At 43.1% G+C, this 17,254-nt stretch overlaps 10 non-coding genes across 10 annotated transcripts; all 10 read left to right on the top strand.

Moving 5' to 3' along the window:
- Positions 1-1,066: 1,066 nt before the first annotated feature.
- On the top strand, positions 1,067-1,140 carry TRNAI-AAU (transfer RNA isoleucine (anticodon AAU)). Its single transcript has one exon. It is a non-coding gene; the product is annotated as a tRNA-Ile (tRNA).
- Positions 1,141-2,209: 1,069 nt separating this feature from the next.
- Positions 2,210-2,283, top strand: TRNAI-AAU (transfer RNA isoleucine (anticodon AAU)). Its single transcript has one exon. It is a non-coding gene; the product is annotated as a tRNA-Ile (tRNA).
- Positions 2,284-2,959: 676 nt separating this feature from the next.
- TRNAI-AAU (transfer RNA isoleucine (anticodon AAU)) lies at positions 2,960-3,033 on the top strand. Its single transcript has one exon. It is a non-coding gene; the product is annotated as a tRNA-Ile (tRNA).
- Positions 3,034-4,102: 1,069 nt separating this feature from the next.
- On the top strand, positions 4,103-4,176 carry TRNAI-AAU (transfer RNA isoleucine (anticodon AAU)). Its single transcript has one exon. It is a non-coding gene; the product is annotated as a tRNA-Ile (tRNA).
- A 676-nt stretch (positions 4,177-4,852) lies between these two features.
- TRNAI-AAU (transfer RNA isoleucine (anticodon AAU)) lies at positions 4,853-4,926 on the top strand. The gene has a single exon. It is a non-coding gene; the product is annotated as a tRNA-Ile (tRNA).
- A 2,278-nt stretch (positions 4,927-7,204) lies between these two features.
- Positions 7,205-7,312, top strand: TRNAI-AAU (transfer RNA isoleucine (anticodon AAU)). The gene is made up of 2 exons: positions 7,205-7,242; positions 7,277-7,312. It is a non-coding gene; the product is annotated as a tRNA-Ile (tRNA).
- Positions 7,313-9,932: 2,620 nt separating this feature from the next.
- Positions 9,933-10,006, top strand: TRNAI-AAU (transfer RNA isoleucine (anticodon AAU)). The gene has a single exon. It is a non-coding gene; the product is annotated as a tRNA-Ile (tRNA).
- Positions 10,007-11,075: 1,069 nt separating this feature from the next.
- On the top strand, positions 11,076-11,149 carry TRNAI-AAU (transfer RNA isoleucine (anticodon AAU)). The gene has a single exon. It is a non-coding gene; the product is annotated as a tRNA-Ile (tRNA).
- Positions 11,150-13,424: 2,275 nt separating this feature from the next.
- On the top strand, positions 13,425-13,498 carry TRNAI-AAU (transfer RNA isoleucine (anticodon AAU)). The gene has a single exon. It is a non-coding gene; the product is annotated as a tRNA-Ile (tRNA).
- Positions 13,499-14,567: 1,069 nt separating this feature from the next.
- Positions 14,568-14,641, top strand: TRNAI-AAU (transfer RNA isoleucine (anticodon AAU)). Its single transcript has one exon. It is a non-coding gene; the product is annotated as a tRNA-Ile (tRNA).
- Positions 14,642-17,254: the final 2,613 nt, after the last annotated feature.

The following is a 17,254-nucleotide window of genomic DNA, read 5'->3' on the forward strand; positions in this document are numbered from 1 at the left end:
CTAGTTTGCTGTTTTGTTGGAAGCAGCAGTCCATAAATGGTCACAGGTCAGTACTGCTGTGGGAAATGACCAATGAGATGCATTTAACCTTCTTTGTCCCAGTTCTACTTAAATGTGATGCAGGCTACACGTCAGTTTTAAGGTAATTGTCAAATTCATGAATTTCCTTCAGATCACATGTAGTTTTTCTTTAGGTTGTTGTGAGGATAAGGGTTTTATGTGTGAATGATTTAGGCATTTTTTTGCAAGGGGAGAAAAAATCCCCCTGCAACTGGCCTCCCTCTTATGCACCAGTCAGAAACAGGACTCTCAGCTGGTCGGTTAGCTCAGTTGGTTAGACCGTGGTGCTAATAATGCCAAGGTCAAGGGTTCGATCCCCGTATTGGCCACTTTGTCATTTTGGGAAATATTTCTGCAGAAGCATGAGATTGATGCAGAATTGGCACTCACAGCTTTAGAGTTACTAACACAAGATTGCTGTTTTGTTGGTAGCAGCTGTGCATACATGGTCACGGGTCAGTACTGCTGCGGGACATAACCAATGTTGTTGTGAGGATAAGGGTTGTATTTGTGAATGAGTTAGGCATTTTCTTTCAAGGGAAGAAAACTCCCCCCTGCAACTGGCCTCCCTCCTATGCTCCAGTCAGAAGGCATACTTTTTCTGACTGAGCATGGTGCTAATCACGCCAAGTTAGCGAATTTGATCCCAGTATTGGCCACTTTGTCAATTTGGGAAATATTTCTGCAGAAGCATGAGATTGATGCAGAATTCCCACCCACAGCTTTAGATTTAATATGACTAGTTTGCTGTTTTGTTGGAAGCAGCAGTCCATAAATGGTCACAGGTCAGTAATGCTGTGGGAAATGACCAATGAGATGCATTTAACCTTCTTTGTCCCAGTTCTACTTAAATGTGATGCAGGCTACAAGTCAGTTTGAAGATAATTGTCATATTCATGAATTTCCTTCAGATCACATGTAGTTTTTCTTTAGGTTGTTGTGAGGATAAGGGTTTTATGTGTGAATGAGTTAGGCATTTTTTTCCAAGGGAAAAAGACTCTCAGCTGGCCGGTTAGCTCAGTTGGTTAGAGCGTGGTGCTAATAACGCCAAGGTCACGGGTTCGATCCCCGTATTGGCCACTTTGTCATTTTGGGAAATATTTCTTTAGAAGCATGAGATTGATGCAGAATTGGCACTCACAGCTTTAGAGTTACTAACACAAGATTGCTGTTTTGTTGGAAGCAGCTGTGCATACATAGTCACGGGTCAGTACTGCTGCGGACATAACCAATGTTGTTGTGAGGATAAGGGTTGTATTTGTGAATGAGTTAGGCATTTTTTTCCAAGGGAAGAAAACATCCCCCTACAACTGGCCTCCTGCTTATGCTTGAGTCAGAAACAAACCTGTCAGCTGGCTGTTTAGCTCATTTGGTTAGAGCGTGGTGCTAATAATGGCAAGGTCACGGGTCCCCGTATTGGCCTCCTTGTCATTTTGGGAAATATTTCTGCAGAAGCATGAGATTGATGCAGAATTGGCACTCACAGCTTTAGAGTTACTAACACAAGATTGCTGTTTTGTTGGAAGCAGCTGTGCATACATGGTCACGGGTCAGTACTGCTGCGGGACATAACCAATGTTGTTGTGAGGATAAGGGTTGTATTTGTGAATGAGTTAGGCTTTTTCTTTCAAGGGAAGAAAACTCCCCCATGCAACTGGCCTCCCTCCTATGCTCCAGTCAGAAGGCATACTTTTTCTGACTGAGCATGGTGCTAATCACGCCAAGTTAGCGGATTTGATCCCAGTATTGGCCACTTTGTCAATTTGGGAAATATTTCTGCAGAAGCATGAGATTGATGCAGAATTCCCACCCACAGCTTTAGATTTACTATGACTAGTTTGCTGTTTTGTTGGAAGCAGCAGTCCATAAATGGTCACAGGTCAGTACTGCTGTGGGAAATGACCAATGAGATGCATTTAACCTTCTTTGTCCCAGTTCTACTTAAATGTGATGCAGGCTACAAGTCAGTTTGAAGATAATTGTCATATTCATGAATTTCCTTTAGATCACATGTAGTTTTTCTTTAGGTTGTTGTGAGGATAAGGGTTTTATGTGTGAATGACTTAGGCATTCTTTTTCCAAGGGAAGAAAAAATCCCCCTGCAACTGGCCACCCTCTAATGCTCCAGTCAGAAACAGGACTCTCAGCTGGTCGGTTAGCTCAGTTGGTTAGAGCGTGGTGCTAATAACGCCAAGGTCACGGGTTCGATCCCCGTATTGGCCACTTTGTCATTTTGGGAAATATTTCTGCAGAAGCATGAGATTGATGCAGAATTGGCACTCACAGCTTTAGAGTTACTAACACAAGATTGCTGTTTTGTTGGAAGCAGCTGTGCATACATAGTCATGGGTAAGTACTGCTGCGGACATAACCAATGTTGTTGTGAGGATAAGGGTTGTATTTGTGAATGAGTTAGGCATTTTCTTTCAAGGGAAGAAAACTCCCCCCTGCAACTGGCCTCCCTCCTATGCTCCAGTCAGAAGGCATACTTTTTCTGACTGAGCATGGTGCTAATCACGCCAAGTTAGCGAATTTGATCCCAGTATTGGCCACTTTGTCAATTTGGGAAATATTTCTGCAGAAGCATGAGATTGATGCAGAATTCCCACCCACAGCTTTAGATTTAATATGACTAGTTTGCTGTTTTGTTGGAAGCAGCAGTCCATAAATGGTCACAGGTCAGTACTGCTGTGGGAAATGACCAATGAGATGCATTTAACCTTCTTTGTCCCAGTTCTACTTAAATGTGATGCAGGCTACAAGTCAGTTTGAAGATAATTGTCATATTCATGAATTTCCTTCAGATCACATGTAGTTTTTCTTTAGGTTGTTGTGAGGATAAGGGTTTTATGTGTGAATGAGTTAGGCATTTTTTTCCAAGGGAAAAAGACACTCAGCTGGCCGGTTAGCTCAGTTGGTTAGAGCGTGGTGCTAATAACGCCAAGGTCACGGGTTCGATCCCCGTATTGGGCACTTTGTCATTTTGGGAAATATTTCTGCAGAAGCATGAGATTGATGCAGAATTGGCACTCACAGCTTTAGAGTTACTAACACAAGATTGCTGTTTTGTTGGAAGCAGCTGTGCATACATAGTCACGGGTCAGTACTGCTGCGGACATAACCAATGTTGTTGTGAGGATAAGGGTTGTATTTGTGAATGAGTTAGGCATTTTTTTCCAAGGGAAGAAAACATCCCCCTACAACTGGCCTCCTGCTTATGCTTGAGTCAGAAACAAACCTGTCAGCTGGCTGTTTAGCTCATTTGGTTAGAGCGTGGTGCTAATAATGGCAAGGTCACGGGTCCCCGTATTGGCCTCCTTGTCATTTTGGGAAATATTTCTGCAGAAGCATGAGATTGATGCAGAATTGGCACTCACAGCTTTAGAGTTACTAACACAAGATTGCTGTTTTGTTGGAAGCAGCTGTGCATACATGGTCACGGGTCAGTACTGCTGCGGGACATAACCAATGTTGTTGTGAGGATAAGGGTTGTATTTGTGAATGAGTTAGGCTTTTTCTTTCAAGGGAAGTAAACTCCCCCCTGCAACTGGCCTCCCTCCTATGCTCCAGTCAGAAGGCATACTTTTTCTGACTGAGCATGGTGCTAATCACGCCAAGTTAGCGGATTTGATCCCAGTATTGGCCACTTTGTCAATTTGGGAAATATTTCTGCAGAAGCATGAGATTGATGCAGAATTCCCACCCACAGCTTTAGATTGACTATGACTAGTTTGCTGTTTTGTTGGAAGCAGCAGTCCATAAATGGTCACAGGTCAGTACTGCTGTGGGAAATGACCAATGAGATGCATTTAACCTTCTTTGTCCCAGTTCTACTTAAATGTGATGCAGGCTACAAGTCAGTTCGAAGATAATTGTCATATTCATGAATTTCCTTTAGATCACATGTAGTTTTTCTTTAGGTTGTTGTGAGGATAAGGGTTTTATGTGTGAATGACTTAGGCATTTTTTTTCCAAGGGAAGAAAAAATCCCCCTGCAACTGGCCACCCTCTAATGCTCCAGTCAGAAACAGGACTCTCAGCTGGTCGGTTAGCTCAGTTGGTTAGAGCGTGGTGCTAATAACGCCAAGGTCACGGGTTCGATCCCCGTATTGGCCACTTTGTCATTTTGGGAAATATTTCTGCAGAAGCATGAGATTGATGCAGAATTGGCACTCACAGCTTTAGAGTTACTAACACAAGATTGCTGTTTTGTTGGAAGCAGCTGTGCATACATAGTCATGGGTAAGTACTGCTGCGGACATAACCAATGTTGTTGTGAGGATAAGGGTTGTATTTGTGAATGAGTTAGGCATTTTCTTTCAAGGGAAGAAAACTCCCCCCTGCAACTGGCCTCCCTCCTATGCTCCAGTCAGAAGGCATACTTTTTCTGACTGAGCATGGTGCTAATCACGCCAAGTTAGCGAATTTGATCCCAGTATTGGCCACTTTGTCAATTTGGGAAATATTTCTGCAGAAGCATGAGATTGATGCAGAATTCCCACCCACAGCTTTAGATTTACTATGACTAGTTTGCTGTTTTGTTGGAAGCAGCAGTCCATAAATGGTCACAGGTCAGTACTGCTGTGGGAAATGACCAATGAGATGCATTTAACCTTCTTTGTCCCAGTTCTACTTAAATGTGATGCAGGCTACAAGTCAGTTTGAAGATAATTGTCATATTCATGAATTTCCTTCAGATCACATGTAGTTTTTCTTTAGGTTGTTGTGAGGATAAGGGTTTCATGTGTGAATGAGTTAGGCATTTTTTTCCAAGGGAAAAAGATTCTCAGCTGGCCGGTTAGCTCAGTTGGTTAGAGCGTGGTGCTAATAACGCCAAGGTCACGGGTTCGATCCCCGTATTGGCCACTTTGTCATTTTGGGAAATATTTCTGCAGAAGCATGAGATTGATGCAGAATTGGCACTCACAGCTTTAGAGTTACTAACACAAGATTGCTGTTTTGTTGGTAGCAGCTGTGCATACATGGTCACGGGTCAGTACTGCTGCGGGACATAACCAATGTTGTTGTGAGGATAAGGGTTGTATTTGTGAATGAGTTAGGCATTTTCTTTCAAGGGAAGAAAACTCGCCCCTGCAACTGGCCTCCCTCCTATGCTCCAGTCAGAAGGCATACTTTTTCTGACTGAGCATGGTGCTAATCACGCCAAGTTAGCGGATTTGATCCCAGTATTGGCCACTTTGTCAATTTGGGAAATATTTCTGCAGAAGCATGAGATTGATGCAGAATTCCCACCCACAGCTTTAGATTTACTATGACTAGTTTGCTGTTTTGTTGGAAGCAGCAGTCCATAAATGGTCACAGGTCAGTACTGCTGTGGGAAATGACCAATGAGATGCATTTAACCTTCTTTGTCCCAGTTCTACTTAAATGTGATGCAGGCTACACGTCAATTTGAAGGTAATTGTCAAATTCATGAATTTCCTTCAGATCACATGTAGTTTTTCTTTAGGTTGTTGTGAGGATAAGGGTTTTATGTGTGAATGACTTAGGCATTTTTTTTGCAAGGGAAGAAAAAATCCCCCTGCAACTGGCCTCCCTCTTATGCTCCAGTCAGAAACAGGACTCTCAGCTGGTCGGTTAGCTAAGTTGGTTAGAGCGTGGTGCTAATAACGCCAAGGTCACGGTTTCGATCCCTGTATTGGCCACTTTGTCATTTTGGGAAATATTTCTGCAGAAGCATGAGATTGATGCAGAATTGGCACTCACAGCTTTAGAGTTACTAACACAAGATTGCTGTTTTGTTGGAAGCAGCTGTGCATACATGGTCACGGGTCAGTACTGCTGCGGGACATAACCAATGTTGTTGTGAGGATAAGGGTTGTATTTGTGAATGAGTTAGGCATTTTCTTTCAAGGGAAGAAAACTCCACCCCTGCAACTGGCCTCCCTCCTATGCTCCAGTCAGAAGGCATACTTTTTCTGACTGAGCATGGTGCTAATCACGCCAAGTTAGCGGATTTGATCCCAGTATTGGCCACTTTGTCAATTTGGGAAATATTTCTGCAGAAGCATGAGATTGATGCAGAATTCCCACCCACAGCTTTAGATTTACTATGACTAGTTTGCTGTTTTGTTGGAAGCAGCAGTCCATAAATGGTCACAGGTCAGTACTGCTGTGGGAAATGACCAATGAGATGCATTTAACCTTCTTTGTCCCAGTTCTACTTAAATGTGATGCAGGCTACACGTCAGTTTGAAGGTAATTGTCAAATTCATGAATTTCCTTCAGATCACATGTAGTTTTTCTTTAGGTTGTTGTGAGGATAAGGGTTTTATGTGTGAATGACTTAGGCATTTTTTTTGCAAGGGAAGAAAAAATCCCCCTGCAACTGGCCTCCCTCTTATGCTCCAGTCAGAAACAGGACTCTCAGCTGGTCGGTTAGCTCAGTTGGTTAGAGCGTGGTGCTAATAATGCCAAGGTCACGGGTTCGATCCCAGTATTGGCCACTTTGTCATTTTGGGAAATATTTCTGCAGAAGCATGAGATTGATGCAGAATTGGCACTCACAGCTTTAGAGTTACTAACACAAGATTGCTGTTTTGTTGGTAGCAGCTGTGCATACATGGTCACGGGTCAGTACTGCTGCGGGACATAACCAATGTTGTTGTGAGGATAAGGGTTGTATTTGTGAATGAGTTAGGCATTTTCTTTCAAGGGAAGAAAACTCCCCCCTGCAACTGGCCTCCCTCCTATGCTCCAGTCAGAAGGCATACTTTTTCTGACTGAGCATGGTGCTAATCACGCCAAGTTAGCGAATTTGATCCCAGTATTGGCCACTTTGTCAATTTGGGAAATATTTCTGCAGAAGCATGAGATTGATGCAGAATTCCCACCCACAGCTTTAGATTTAATATGACTAGTTTGCTGTTTTGTTGGAAGCAGCAGTCCATAAATGGTCACAGGTCAGTACTGCTGTGGGAAATGACCAATGAGATGCATTTAACCTTCTTTGTCCCAGTTCTACTTAAATGTGATGCAGGCTACAAGTCAGTTTGAAGATAATTGTCATATTCATGAATTTCCTTCAGATCACATGTAGTTTTTCTTTAGGTTGTTGTGAGGATAAGGGTTTTATGTGTGAATGAGTTAGGCATTTTTTTCCAAGGGAAAAAGACTCTCAGCTGGCCGGTTAGCTCAGTTGGTTAGAGCGTGGTGCTAATAACGCCAAGGTCACGGTTAGAGCGTGGTGCTAATAACGCCAAGGTCACGGGTTCGATCCCCGTATTGGCCACTTTGTCATTTTGGGAAATATTTCTGCAGAAGCATGAGATTGATGCAGAATTGGCACTCACAGCTTTAGAGTTACTAACACAAGATTGCTGTTTTGTTGGAAGCAGCTGTGCATACATAGTCATGGGTCAGTACTGCTGCGGACATAACCAATGTTGTTGTGAGGATAAGGGTTGTATTTGTGAATGAGTTAGGCATTTTTTTTCCAAGGGAAGAAAACATCCCCCTACAACTGGCCTCCTGCTTATGCTTGAGTCACAAACAAACCTCTCAGATGGCTGTTTAGCTCATTTGGTTAGAGCATGGTGCTAATAATGGCAAGGTCACGGGTCCCCGTATTGGCCTCCTTGTCATTTTGGGAAATATTTCTGCAGAAGCATGAGATTGATGCAGAATTGGCACTCACAGCTTTAGAGTTACTAACACAAGATTGCTGTTTTGTTGGAAGCAGCTGTGCATACATGGTCACGGGTCAGTACTGCTGCGGGACATAACCAATGTTGTTGTGAGGATAAGGGTTGTATTTGTGAATGAGTTAGGCATTTTCTTTCAAGGGAAGAAAACTCCCCCCTGCAACTGGCCTCCCTCCTATGCTCCAGTCAGAAGGCATACTTTTTCTGACTGAGCATGGTGCTAATCACGCCAAGTTAGCGGATTTGATCCCAGTATTGGCCACTTTGTCAATTTGGGAAATATTTCTGCAGAAGCATGAGATTGATGCAGAATTCTCACCCACAGCTTTAGATTTACTATGACTAGTTTGCTGTTTTGTTGGAAGCAGCAGTCCATAAATGGTCACAGGTCAGTACTGCTGTGGGAAATGACCAATGAGATGCATTTAACCTTCTTTGTCCCAGTTCTACTTAAATGTGATGCAGGCTACACGTCAGTTTGAAGGTAATTGTCAAATTCATGAATTTCCTTCAGATCACATGTAGTTTTTCTTTAGGTTGTTGTGAGGATAAGGTTTTTATGTGTGAATGACTTAGGCATTTTTTTTGCAAGGGAAGAAAAAATCCCCCTGCAACTGGCCTCCCTCTTATGCTCCAGTCAGAAACAGGACTCGCAGCTGGTCGGTTAGCTAAGTTGGTTAGAGCGTGGTGCTAATAACGCCAAGGTCACGGGTTCGATCCCTGTATTGGCCACTTTGTCATTTTGGGAAATATTTCTGCAGAAGCATGAGATTGATGCAGAATTGGCACTCACAGCTTTAGAGTTACTAACACAAGATTGCTGTTTTGTTGGAGGCAGCTGTGCATACATGGTCACGGGTCAGTACTGCTGCGGGACATAACCAATGTTGTTGTGAGGATAAGGGTTGTATTTGTGAATGAGTTAGGCATTTTCTTTCAAGGGAAGAAAACTCCCCCCTGCAACTGGCCTCCCTCCTATGCTCCAGTCAGAAGGCATACTTTTTCTGACTGACCATGGTGCTAATCACGCTAAGTTAGCCGATTTGATCCCAGTATTGGCCACTTTGTCAATTTGGGAAATATTTCTGCAGAAGCATGAGATTGATGCAGAATTCCCACCCACAGCTTTAGATTTACTATGACTAGTTTGCTGTTTTGTTGGAAGCAGCAGTCCATAAATGGTCACAGGTCAGTACTGCTGTGGGAAATGACCAATGAGATGCATTTAACCTTCTTTGTCCCAGTTCTACTTAAATGTGATGCAGGCTACACGTCAGTTTTAAGGTAATTGTCAAATTCATGAATTTCCTTCAGATCACATGTAGTTTTTCTTTAGGTTGTTGTGAGGATAAGGGTTTTATGTGTGAATGATTTAGCCATTTTTTTGCAAGGGGAGAAAAAATCCCCCTGCAACTGGCCTCCCTCTTATGCACCAGTCAGAAACAGGACTCTCAGCTGGTCGGTTAGCTCAGTTGGTTAGACCGTGGTGCTAATAATGCCAAGGTCAAGGGTTCGATCCCCGTATTGGCCACTTTGTCATTTTGGGAAATATTTCTGCAGAAGCATGAGATTGATGCAGAATTGGCACTCACAGCTTTAGAGTTACTAACACAAGATTGCTGTTTTGTTGGTAGCAGCTGTGCATACATGGTCACGGGTCAGTACTGCTGCGGGACATAACCAATGTTGTTGTGAGGATAAGGGTTGTATTTGTGAATGAGTTAGGCATTTTCTTTCAAGGGAAGAAAACTCCCCCCTGCAACTGGCCTCCCTCCTATGCTCCAGTCAGAAGGCATACTTTTTCTGACTGAGCATGGTGCTAATCACGCCAAGTTAGCGAATTTGATCCCAGTATTGGCCACTTTGTCAATTTGGGAAATATTTCTGCAGAAGCATGAGATTGATGCAGAATTCCCACCCACAGCTTTAGATTTAATATGACTAGTTTGCTGTTTTGTTGGAAGCAGCAGTCCATAAATGGTCACAGGTCAGTAATGCTGTGGGAAATGACCAATGAGATGCATTTAACCTTCTTTGTCCCAGTTCTACTTAAATGTGATGCAGGCTACAAGTCAGTTTGAAGATAATTGTCATATTCATGAATTTCCTTCAGATCACATGTAGTTTTTCTTTAGGTTGTTGTGAGGATAAGGGTTTTATGTGTGAATGAGTTAGGCATTTTTTTCCAAGGGAAAAAGACTCTCAGCTGGCCGGTTAGCTCAGTTGGTTAGAGCGTGGTGCTAATAACGCCAAGGTCACGGGTTCGATCCCCGTATTGGCCACTTTGTCATTTTGGGAAATATTTCTTTAGAAGCATGAGATTGATGCAGAATTGGCACTCACAGCTTTAGAGTTACTAACACAAGATTGCTGTTTTGTTGGAAGCAGCTGTGCATACATAGTCACGGGTCAGTACTGCTGCGGACATAACCAATGTTGTTGTGAGGATAAGGGTTGTATTTGTGAATGAGTTAGGCATTTTTTTCCAAGGGAAGAAAACATCCCCCTACAACTGGCCTCCTGCTTATGCTTGAGTCAGAAACAAACCTGTCAGCTGGCTGTTTAGCTCATTTGGTTAGAGCGTGGTGCTAATAATGGCAAGGTCACGGGTCCCCGTATTGGCCTCCTTGTCATTTTGGGAAATATTTCTGCAGAAGCATGAGATTGATGCAGAATTGGCACTCACAGCTTTAGAGTTACTAACACAAGATTGCTGTTTTGTTGGAAGCAGCTGTGCATACATGGTCACGGGTCAGTACTGCTGCGGGACATAACCAATGTTGTTGTGAGGATAAGGGTTGTATTTGTGAATGAGTTAGGCTTTTTCTTTCAAGGGAAGAAAACTCCCCCATGCAACTGGCCTCCCTCCTATGCTCCAGTCAGAAGGCATACTTTTTCTGACTGAGCATGGTGCTAATCACGCCAAGTTAGCGGATTTGATCCCAGTATTGGCCACTTTGTCAATTTGGGAAATATTTCTGCAGAAGCATGAGATTGATGCAGAATTCCCACCCACAGCTTTAGATTTACTATGACTAGTTTGCTGTTTTGTTGGAAGCAGCAGTCCATAAATGGTCACAGGTCAGTACTGCTGTGGGAAATGACCAATGAGATGCATTTAACCTTCTTTGTCCCAGTTCTACTTAAATGTGATGCAGGCTACAAGTCAGTTTGAAGATAATTGTCATATTCATGAATTTCCTTTAGATCACATGTAGTTTTTCTTTAGGTTGTTGTGAGGATAAGGGTTTTATGTGTGAATGACTTAGGCATTCTTTTTCCAAGGGAAGAAAAAATCCCCCTGCAACTGGCCACCCTCTAATGCTCCAGTCAGAAACAGGACTCTCAGCTGGTCGGTTAGCTCAGTTGGTTAGAGCGTGGTGCTAATAACGCCAAGGTCACGGGTTCGATCCCCGTATTGGCCACTTTGTCATTTTGGGAAATATTTCTGCAGAAGCATGAGATTGATGCAGAATTGGCACTCACAGCTTTAGAGTTACTAACACAAGATTGCTGTTTTGTTGGAAGCAGCTGTGCATACATAGTCATGGGTAAGTACTGCTGCGGACATAACCAATGTTGTTGTGAGGATAAGGGTTGTATTTGTGAATGAGTTAGGCATTTTCTTTCAAGGGAAGAAAACTCCCCCCTGCAACTGGCCTCCCTCCTATGCTCCAGTCAGAAGGCATACTTTTTCTGACTGAGCATGGTGCTAATCACGCCAAGTTAGCGAATTTGATCCCAGTATTGGCCACTTTGTCAATTTGGGAAATATTTCTGCAGAAGCATGAGATTGATGCAGAATTCCCACCCACAGCTTTAGATTTACTATGACTAGTTTGCTGTTTTGTTGGAAGCAGCAGTCCATAAATGGTCACAGGTCAGTACTGCTGTGGGAAATGACCAATGAGATGCATTTAACCTTCTTTGTCCCAGTTCTACTTAAATGTGATGCAGGCTACACTTCAGTTTGAAGGTAATTGTCAAATTCATGAATTTCCTTCAGATCACATGTAGTTTTTCTTTAGGTTGTTGTGAGGATAAGGGTTTTATGTGTGAATGACTTAGGCATTTTTTTTGCAAGGGAAGAAAAAATCCCCCTGCAACTGGCCTCCCTCTTATGCTCCAGTCAGAAACAGGACTCGCAGCTGGTCGGTTAGCTAAGTTGGTTAGAGCGTGGTGCTAATAACGCCAAGGTCACGGGTTCGATCCCTGTATTGGCCACTTTGTCATTTTGGGAAATATTTCTGCAGAAGCATGAGATTGATGCAGAATTGGCACTCACAGCTTTAGAGTTACTAACACAAGATTGCTGTTTTGTTGGAGGCAGCTGTGCATACATGGTCACGGGTCAGTACTGCTGCGGGACATAACCAATGTTGTTGTGAGGATAAGGGTTGTATTTGTGAATGAGTTAGGCATTTTCTTTCAAGGGAAGAAAACTCCCCCCTGCAACTGGCCTCCCTCCTATGCTCCAGTCAGAAGGCATACTTTTTCTGACTGACCATGGTGCTAATCACGCTAAGTTAGCCGATTTGATCCCAGTATTGGCCACTTTGTCAATTTGGGAAATATTTCTGCAGAAGCATGAGATTGATGCAGAATTCCCACCCACAGCTTTAGATTTACTATGACTAGTTTGCTGTTTTGTTGGAAGCAGCAGTCCATAAATGGTCACAGGTCAGTACTGCTGTGGGAAATGACCAATGAGATGCATTTAACCTTCTTTGTCCCAGTTCTACTTAAATGTGATGCAGGCTACACGTCAGTTTTAAGGTAATTGTCAAATTCATGAATTTCCTTCAGATCACATGTAGTTTTTCTTTAGGTTGTTGTGAGGATAAGGGTTTTATGTGTGAATGATTTAGCCATTTTTTTGCAAGGGGAGAAAAAATCCCCCTGCAACTGGCCTCCCTCTTATGCACCAGTCAGAAACAGGACTCTCAGCTGGTCGGTTAGCTCAGTTGGTTAGACCGTGGTGCTAATAATGCCAAGGTCAAGGGTTCGATCCCCGTATTGGCCACTTTGTCATTTTGGGAAATATTTCTGCAGAAGCATGAGATTGATGCAGAATTGGCACTCACAGCTTTAGAGTTACTAACACAAGATTGCTGTTTTGTTGGTAGCAGCTGTGCATACATGGTCACGGGTCAGTACTGCTGCGGGACATAACCAATGTTGTTGTGAGGATAAGGGTTGTATTTGTGAATGAGTTAGGCATTTTCTTTCAAGGGAAGAAAACTCCCCCCTGCAACTGGCCTCCCTCCTATGCTCCAGTCAGAAGGCATACTTTTTCTGACTGAGCATGGTGCTAATCACGCCAAGTTAGCGAATTTGATCCCAGTATTGGCCACTTTGTCAATTTGGGAAATATTTCTGCAGAAGCATGAGATTGATGCAGAATTCCCACCCACAGCTTTAGATTTAATATGACTAGTTTGCTGTTTTGTTGGAAGCAGCAGTCCATAAATGGTCACAGGTCAGTAATGCTGTGGGAAATGACCAATGAGATGCATTTAACCTTCTTTGTCCCAGTTCTACTTAAATGTGATGCAGGCTACAAGTCAGTTTGAAGATAATTGTCATATTCATGAATTTCCTTCAGATCACATGTAGTTTTTCTTTAGGTTGTTGTGAGGATAAGGGTTTTATGTGTGAATGAGTTAGGCATTTTTTTCCAAGGGAAAAAGACTCTCAGCTGGCCGGTTAGCTCAGTTGGTTAGAGCGTGGTGCTAATAACGCCAAGGTCACGGGTTCGATCCCCGTATTGGCCACTTTGTCATTTTGGGAAATATTTCTTTAGAAGCATGAGATTGATGCAGAATTGGCACTCACAGCTTTAGAGTTACTAACACAAGATTGCTGTTTTGTTGGAAGCAGCTGTGCATACATAGTCACGGGTCAGTACTGCTGCGGACATAACCAATGTTGTTGTGAGGATAAGGGTTGTATTTGTGAATGAGTTAGGCATTTTTTTCCAAGGGAAGAAAACATCCCCCTACAACTGGCCTCCTGCTTATGCTTGAGTCAGAAACAAACCTGTCAGCTGGCTGTTTAGCTCATTTGGTTAGAGCGTGGTGCTAATAATGGCAAGGTCACGGGTCCCCGTATTGGCCTCCTTGTCATTTTGGGAAATATTTCTGCAGAAGCATGAGATTGATGCAGAATTGGCACTCACAGCTTTAGAGTTACTAACACAAGATTGCTGTTTTGTTGGAAGCAGCTGTGCATACATGGTCACGGGTCAGTACTGCTGCGGGACATAACCAATGTTGTTGTGAGGATAAGGGTTGTATTTGTGAATGAGTTAGGCTTTTTCTTTCAAGGGAAGAAAACTCCCCCATGCAACTGGCCTCCCTCCTATGCTCCAGTCAGAAGGCATACTTTTTCTGACTGAGCATGGTGCTAATCACGCCAAGTTAGCGGATTTGATCCCAGTATTGGCCACTTTGTCAATTTGGGAAATATTTCTGCAGAAGCATGAGATTGATGCAGAATTCCCACCCACAGCTTTAGATTTACTATGACTAGTTTGCTGTTTTGTTGGAAGCAGCAGTCCATAAATGGTCACAGGTCAGTACTGCTGTGGGAAATGACCAATGAGATGCATTTAACCTTCTTTGTCCCAGTTCTACTTAAATGTGATGCAGGCTACAAGTCAGTTTGAAGATAATTGTCATATTCATGAATTTCCTTTAGATCACATGTAGTTTTTCTTTAGGTTGTTGTGAGGATAAGGGTTTTATGTGTGAATGACTTAGGCATTCTTTTTCCAAGGGAAGAAAAAATCCCCCTGCAACTGGCCACCCTCTAATGCTCCAGTCAGAAACAGGACTCTCAGCTGGTCGGTTAGCTCAGTTGGTTAGAGCGTGGTGCTAATAACGCCAAGGTCACGGGTTCGATCCCCGTATTGGCCACTTTGTCATTTTGGGAAATATTTCTGCAGAAGCATGAGATTGATGCAGAATTGGCACTCACAGCTTTAGAGTTACTAACACAAGATTGCTGTTTTGTTGGAAGCAGCTGTGCATACATAGTCATGGGTAAGTACTGCTGCGGACATAACCAATGTTGTTGTGAGGATAAGGGTTGTATTTGTGAATGAGTTAGGCATTTTCTTTCAAGGGAAGAAAACTCCCCCCTGCAACTGGCCTCCCTCCTATGCTCCAGTCAGAAGGCATACTTTTTCTGACTGAGCATGGTGCTAATCACGCCAAGTTAGCGAATTTGATCCCAGTATTGGCCACTTTGTCAATTTGGGAAATATTTCTGCAGAAGCATGAGATTGATGCAGAATTCCCACCCACAGCTTTAGATTTACTATGACTAGTTTGCTGTTTTGTTGGAAGCAGCAGTCCATAAATGGTCACAGGTCAGTACTGCTGTGGGAAATGACCAATGAGATGCATTTAACCTTCTTTGTCCCAGTTCTACTTAAATGTGATGCAGGCTACAAGTCAGTTTGAAGATAATTGTCATATTCATGAATTTCCTTCAGATCACATGTAGTTTTTCTTTAGGTTGTTGTGAGGATAAGGGTTTTATGTGTGAATGAGTTAGGCATTTTTTTCCAAGGGAAAAAGACTCTCAGCTGGCCGGTTAGCTCAGTTGGTTAGAGCGTGGGAACGCCAAGGTCACGGGTTCGATCCCCGTATTGGCCACTTTGTCATTTTGGGAAATATTTCTGCAGAAGCATGAGATTGATGCAGAATTGGCACTCACAGCTTTAGAGTTACTAACACAAGATTGCTGTTTTGTTGGTAGCAGCTGTGCATACATGGTCACGGGTCAGTACTGCTGCGGGACATAACCAATGTTGTTGTGAGGATAAGGGTTGTATTTGTGAATGAGTTAGGCATTTTCTTTCAAGGGAAGAAAACTCGCCCCTGCAACTGGCCTCCCTCCTATGCTCCAGTCAGAAGGCATACTTTTTCTGACTGAGCATGGTGCTAATCACGCCAAGTTAGCGGATTTGATCCCAGTATTGGCCACTTTGTCAATTTGGGAAATATTTCTGCAGAAGCATGAGATTGATGCAGAATTCCCACCCACAGCTTTAGATTTACTATGACTAGTTTGCTGTTTTGTTGGAAGCAGCAGTCCATAAATGGTCACAGGTCAGTACTGCTGTGGGAAATGACCAATGAGATGCATTTAACCTTCTTTGTCCCAGTTCTACTTAAATGTGATGCAGGCTACACGTCAGTTTGAAGGTAATTGTCAAATTCATGAATTTCCTTCAGATCACATGTAGTTTTTCTTTAGGTTGTTGTGAGGATAAGGGTTTTATGTGTGAATGACTTAGGCATTTTTTTTGCAAGGGAAGAAAAAATCCCCCTGCAACTGGCCTCCCTCTTATGCTCCAGTCAGAAACAGGACTCTCAGCTGGTCGGTTAGCTAAGTTGGTTAGAGCGTGGTGCTAATAACGCCAAGGTCACGGGTTCGATCCCTGTATTGGCCACTTTGTCATTTTGGGAAATATTTCTGCAGAAGCATGAGATTGATGCAGAATTGGCACTCACAGCTTTAGAGTTACTAACACAAGATTGCTGTTTTGTTGGAAGCAGCTGTGCATACATGGTCACGGGTCAGTACTGCTGCGGGACATAACCAATGTTGTTGTGAGGATAAGGGTTGTATTTGTGAATGAGTTAGGCATTTTCTTTCAAGGGAAGAAAACTCCACCCCTGCAACTGGCCTCCCTCCTATGCTCCAGTCAGAAGGCATACTTTTTCTGACTGAGCATGGTGCTAATCACGCCAAGTTAGCGGATTTGATCCCAGTATTGGCCACTTTGTCAATTTGGGAAATATTTCTGCAGAAGCATGAGATTGATGCAGAATTCCCACCCACAGCTTTAGATTTACTATGACTAGTTTGCTGTTTTGTTGGAAGCAGCAGTCCATAAATGGTCACAGGTCAGTACTGCTGTGGGAAATGACCAATGAGATGCATTTAACCTTCTTTGTCCCAGTTCTACTTAAATGTGATGCAGGCTACACGTCAGTTTGAAGGTAATTGTCAAATTCATGAATTTCCTTCAGATCACATGTAGTTTTTCTTTAGGTTGTTGTGAGGATAAGGGTTTTATGTGTGAATGACTTAGGCATTTTTTTTGCAAGGGAAGAAAAAATCCCCCTGCAACTGGCCTCCCTCTTATGCTCCAGTCAGAAACTTGACTCTCAGCTGGTCGGTTAGCTAAGTTGGTTAGAGCGTGGTGCTAATAACGCCAAGGTCACGGGTTCGATCCCTGTATTGGCCACTTTGTCATTTTGGGAAATATTTCTGCAGAAGCATGAGATTGATGCAGAATTGGCACTCACAGCTTTAGAGTTACTAACACAAGATTGCTGTTTTGTTGGAAGCAGCTGTGCATACATGGACACGGGTCAGTACTGCTGCGGGACATAACCAATGTTGTTGTGAGGATAAGGGTTGTATTTGTGAATGAGTTAGGCATTTTCTTTCAAGGGAAGAAAACTCCACCCCTGCAACTGGCCTCCCTCCTATGCTCCAGTCAGAAGGCATAC

Source organism: Ambystoma mexicanum, chromosome 1p, assembly GCF_040938575.1.
Source record: "Ambystoma mexicanum isolate Mex_15411 chromosome 1p, UKY_AmexF1_1, whole genome shotgun sequence".
NCBI classification, from domain to species: domain Eukaryota; kingdom Metazoa; phylum Chordata; class Amphibia; order Caudata; family Ambystomatidae; genus Ambystoma; species Ambystoma mexicanum.